The sequence below is a fragment of the Ceratotherium simum genome, chromosome 10 (assembly GCF_057802395.1).
Source record: "Ceratotherium simum simum isolate JZ-2026a chromosome 10, ASM5780239v1, whole genome shotgun sequence".
Classification (NCBI taxonomy): domain Eukaryota; kingdom Metazoa; phylum Chordata; class Mammalia; order Perissodactyla; family Rhinocerotidae; genus Ceratotherium; species Ceratotherium simum.
The window spans coordinates 39293208-39299087 of record NC_141909.1 but is presented as its reverse complement, the minus strand read 5'-3'; the positions used below and the strand labels follow the sequence as shown (position 1 = coordinate 39299087).

General features: G+C 36.0%; 1 pseudogene; it reads left to right on the top strand.

Annotated features, from left to right (window-relative positions):
* Positions 1–1360: 1360 nt before the first annotated feature.
* On the top strand, positions 1361–3343 carry LOC101394536 (RNA polymerase II elongation factor ELL2 pseudogene; annotated as a pseudogene).
* The last annotated feature ends 2537 nt before the right edge of the window (positions 3344–5880 follow it).

The following is a 5880-nucleotide window of genomic DNA, read 5'->3' as shown; positions in this document are numbered from 1 at the left end:
AGTTTTCCCCCAAAAAGCACAGAAATGAAAGATAATTGAATTCAAGTTTTAAACTACTCCATGAAGGCCAGCAGGCTGGATGCCATGAAGGCTATTGTGTGATGGGTGCCAACTGTTGCCAGAAAATGACATTATTTAATAGCTGTTGTAATGCTGGATAATAGCCCTGAGAGAAAATGTTCTCATGGAATGTGTTTACCCAATTAAAAGAAAATGAAAGTCTATTGAATTCAAGCTTTGAAATACTCCAGGAATGGAATATTGCCTAAAATGGAAGCTAAATCAAAGCAGAAAAATTAAAGGCAACAGTAGCAACAACGTATGACTAGTAAACAGTGTATTAGAGTTCCTAGGAATATGCTATACTTGTTTTAAAATAAACCATGTAAGATAAACCATTTAAAGGAAAGGTACTTGCTATAGAGTAGTACTTAAGTGAATTTCTGCTTAATGGTTTAGATGGGTTGTATGACAGAAGGGATATTTCTCACTAATAATTTTTGTTATGCACAAAATTATAGTTTTTATTATGTAACTTAGGTGATTTAAAAGCCTTACTGAGTGGTTAATTCTCTTGCTTCCAATCCAACTGGAACTTTTCTGTAAAATAGATGTACTTACACTAATTGAATCATAAATGCTAACATCCATTGATTTAAGAAAGATTTAAATTCTTTCTAGAAGCAATTGTTTGTTAAAACAATTGTGATCTACAAATGTTTATGCCTCTTTCAATGCCTATGTGCTTCAGGAAGAAATTATCTTGAAGTTTTTTAGGTTGGTTTGTTTTCTTTATCAAAATTAAACAGACCAGCAGCATGCTGGTTGTAGCTGTGGCAGTGGCTGCAGAACCCACAGCGGAAGCTGGAGTAGATGGAGGGGGGAGATTTAGACGACACAAGGGGGTGGGGGCAGGCTTATGGGAGGAGCAGCGTCATTGGTGACTGAGGCATGACAACTCTGTGTCCTGCATGTGAAGCTCATCCAGTTGAATTCATCAGCACTGGAGACTGACCAGACTCACATGAATTTAATTCCAATGAGGAAAACTATATTTCAAAAGAACGACCTTCCATTCAGTTCTAAAGAGAAAAGTAGGAAAAAAGTGTGTCTTAGTCTATTCAGGCTGCTACAACAAATGGGAGCTTATAACTGACAGAAATTTATTTCTCACAGTTCTGAAGGCTGGAAGTCTTAAATCAGGGGGCCAGCATGGTTGGGTAAGACCCCTCTTCCAAATTGCGGACTTCTTGCTGTGTCTTCCCATGGACGAAGGGGCAGGGAGCTCTGTGAGGTCTCTTTTATAAGGGCTTCGATCCTATTAGTGAGGGCTTCACTCTCATGACCTAATCACCTCCCAATGGCACCATCTCCTAATGCCATCGCATTGAGTATTAGGATTTCAACTTATGAATTTGGGGGGAACACAAGCATTCAGATGATAGCAGGGTGCAAATTCAAAGCACTTGTTCCAGATGCAGTGCCTGAGAGGTAAAGGTGATCACTCATGAACCCTGCAAACACAATTTGAAAGACACACGTGGACAGCAGTGTTTCTCAGCAGCCACAACAGGGCCAGGGGATGCACTTACTGGCACTGAAGGCCTACGAGAACCCTGAGCTGCTTGCTCCGTGGAGAAAGATAGCATCATTCCAAAAGAAAAGAACTCCCTCAGAGCATTTCTGCAACAGATAGCCAACTGGAATCCTAAGCAAGTTCTTTACCTGTACTTTAAAGGATTATATTTTCAAAAAGAGTCAGAGACTGGCCTAGATACAGTCAAATACACAGACAGGTATAGGAGTTCCTACTCTCTAGAAAGCTAAATCCATCTCAGAGTGATGCAGGCAGCAGCCGTTCAGAAGCTTCCGTATGTTCTAGTAGAGATTTTGTATCTTCTCCTTCTTAGAAATGGCTTTTGGATTTAGATTTATTTGATACTTTTTTTTTTTTTTTTTTTTTTTTTTTTAATTTTTTGTTTATTGCAGTAACATTGGTTTATAACATTGTAAAAATTTCAGGTGTACATCATTGTACCTCTATTTCTGCATAGATTACATCATGTTCACCACCAAAATACGAATTACAACCCATCACCACACACATGTACCCAATTATCCCTTTCACCCTCCTCCCTCCCCCCTTCCCCTCTGGTAACCACCAATCCAATCTCTGTCCCTATGTGTTTGTTTATTTGATACTTTAATGAATAAGAAAGCTTGACTGTCTCACCTGACAAATATAGTACAGCTAACATTAAATGGTCATTTGAATCTCACCAGCGAAACATCTGCTACAGGTCTGTCACCACCCTCTCACCTGCTGCCGTCCCCACCCCTCCACCTCTGCCTTCAGTCCACTTGCCCATCGCAGATCTTCCTCCAATTGTAAATTATCACTCCTATTCCCCTAACTGTCCAGAAGGCCAGGACACACAAAACCTACCTGTTGACAATTTTAATCAAAATGATATCATCTATGAGGACGAGAAAGACGTACCTCCAGGATTTCTCTGAAAACCTTATCCTCTTAAATTCTATTAAAGTGTTTAAAACCTTTACAGAAAAGTCATTCGACATCTCATATAAACTCTAAAAATAAATCTAAAAATATATAAGAAGTCCCGGCCTGATGGAGTAGTGGTTAAGTTTGTGTGCTCCACTGTGGCGGCCCGGGGTTTATAGGTTCAGTTCCTGGGCACGGACCTACGCACCACTTATCAAGCCATGCTGTGACAGCGGTGCCACATATAAAGTAGAGTAAGATGGGCATAGATGTTAGCTCAGGGCCAGCCTTCCTCAGCAAAAAGAGGAGGATTGGCAACAGATGTTAGCTCAGGGCTAATCTTCCTCACCACAAGAAAAAAGAAATAAGAAAAAGTACCAAGTAAAATAACATGATTTTGAGATTGCTGAGGAAAAAGAAGACTTTAAAAAAGGAGAAGGAATTGCCAAGCTAAATAACTAGTTTGAATTCCAATGAAGGAGGTAAAGAGGATTGTGTTGCTTCCATGGAGCCTTCATCAAAAGTTAAACTTCCAGATTATTTAATAAAATATATTGCTATTGTCTCCCACGAGCAACACTAGAATTGCAATGATGACTTCAATGCTGTGTTTGATGAGTATAGGACCTTGTGTGCCAAGACAAAGACTGTAACTGGAAGATTTATTAAACTGGATTTATTAAATTAGATGCACCTTTCTTCAATTCAAAAGACTGTCAGATTGTTCATGAAGAAGTCTTACAAGCACATCGAAAGATCAAGCAGTCTAGTCACAATTATGATAAAGAAAACTGCAAGTGTCTTCATAACAAGTAGACTCACATTAAAGGTAAATAGATTAATTTGACCAAACAGCAAGCAGGGTGATAACAACAGAACTCTTCTTTTAATGAAGATGTGAATAAATTTAAGATTATTTATTTAATATTAAAAAGAAGCAGGGGCTGGCCCCATGGCCAAGTAGTTCAAATTCCACGCACTCCACTTCAAGGGCCCGGGTTTGTGGGTTCAGATCCTGGGTGTGGACCGACACCACTTGTCAAGCCATGCTGTGGCGACATCCCACATACAAAATAGAGGCAGATTGGCATGGATGTTAGCTCAGGGACAATCTTCATCAAGCAAAAAAAGAGGAAGATTGACAATGTATGTTGGCTCAGGGCCAATCTTCCTCAGCAAGAAAAAAAAAAGAAGCAAACAAACAAAATTAAAACAAATTCATGTGTTTCAAAATATTATTTTATAAATGTGTTCACAGAAGTATCTTTTTATGTTTAAATAAATTTTAAAAACAAATTATCAACTGATTATACTTTTATAGCTGAATAGTTCAGACACAAAACATCTCAAATCATCTATATAAAATAAACAAAATAAGCTGCACTGGGATAAACACTTTAGAGATTATTCAAAAATATCAGACAAAAAGATTCTACCAGGAAAATAGTTCAGTTGAGAATAGCGTATGCTACATTTATAAAACATGAATTCTTTAGTTAACAAGATAGTATAGTAAGTTTATGTCAGGTGAGAATGCATCAGGAGAAACATACAAGCATAAAATTTTTTGTATTTTCACTTAGATTGAATCAAAAGAAGTTTGACAATATCCTCACAGAGGTACAATAGTACCTGGATTATTTTAGATAATTTGAAATAGCTGTTAATGCCTGGCATGATGGTAATCTAAAAACATCATTTCTTCTATCAGAACCTTCGCTAAAATATATTGTTTTTCCATCTTCCAGGAATGCTCTTTGCCTGTCTAGTCTAAATTATTTTACCATTAATGTATATTTCTTAGAGAGATCTAGTGTCTCTAGGTTGACTATGTCCCCATTCCCTTGGTTCTTCATAGTAGTCTGTTCTATTCCATTATGACACCTAGAGCTCTCATTTTTAGCTTCTCCACAAGACACTATTCTCACTGAAGAACACGCCTATTGCGTGTACTATTTTGTACTCAAAGCCTAGAAATATGTGATAAATCACAGGAATGTGTCCTTATGGAAGGTATGAACGAAAGTCATAATACTTTACAGTTTACAATATTGAAAATTTCAATGATATATATGTATTAGGAGGTAATTTACATTAGACTGTACAATTAAAATTACTTTACTAGAAATGACTTTGTAGCAACATTCAAGATAGTCTTAGATTTGCATTGATATTAATTTATTATAACGTTCATTGCAAATATTCAAATTACATAAAATCAAACTTTCCATAAATATTTATATAATTCCTTTAACTGGAATCCCTTTCTCTAGAGATTTACTCCTCAAAATACCTAAAGTATATCTTATCTACTTGAAAATACATAGTCGTAGAAATTTTTATTGTACTCACTCCAGACATTCATAAAATTATAAAAATAATTTTAAAATCTTTTGAAATGTTAGAAATAAAAACTATTCATCTGCTTTGACACAAGAGAGTCTGATATACTCTTAGTAAAAAACCAACAATATACTGAATCCATTTAAGAATTTTTAAAAAAATGTATAATAATATAAGATGATTCTAAATAATTGTATAAATAATTTAAAAATTCTTTATCAAGGAATGAATAATGCAGTACATCAGCTGTTATTACATGATACCAAAAGGCATTCTTTTGTGAGTACTACTATAGCATTTGTTATAAAAGTGCCCTAAAGATCTTTTAAAAAATCTATATTGTTGGGGCCGGCCCAGTGGCATAGCAATTAAGTTTGCATGCTCTGCTTCTGTGGCCCAGTGTTTGCAGGTTTGGATCCTGGGCACGGACCGATGCATCGCTTGTCAAGCCATGCTGTGGCAGTGTCCCATATAAAGTAGAGGAAGATGCGCACAGATGTTAGCCCAGGGCCAATCTTCCTCAGCAAAAAGAAGAGGTTTGGCAATGGATGTTATCTCAGGGCTGGTCTTCCTCACAAAAAAAAAAAAATCTACATTGTTCTGGCAAGATTTATTTCTGCTCACTTACTTGGATTTTTATGAGAACCACTGAACTATTCTTTTAATAAAGGGAGCTTGAAATACAGAGATATTTTCATAGGAAAATGATCTTTCATATGCTTAAGACACTTTAACCAATTTTTGAGAGCAGCACACAAGTCTTTTTCCTAACTATGAAAAAGAAAAAAAAAGAAATATTAATAAAACAAGTTCATGCAGAAGGTTATTTCTGCACAATGCTGCATATTAACATAGAACTGTTTGTATAGCTAAGCAAACTACTAAAGGATTATTAAATGACACAATATTTCATAAAAATAGTTCAAAATATAGATATTTTTAAACATGGAAAGTTAATATAAATAGATTAGAACAAGATGTCTTACATACATGATATAGCTGCATTATACACATCGTAAAATAGCCTTGGG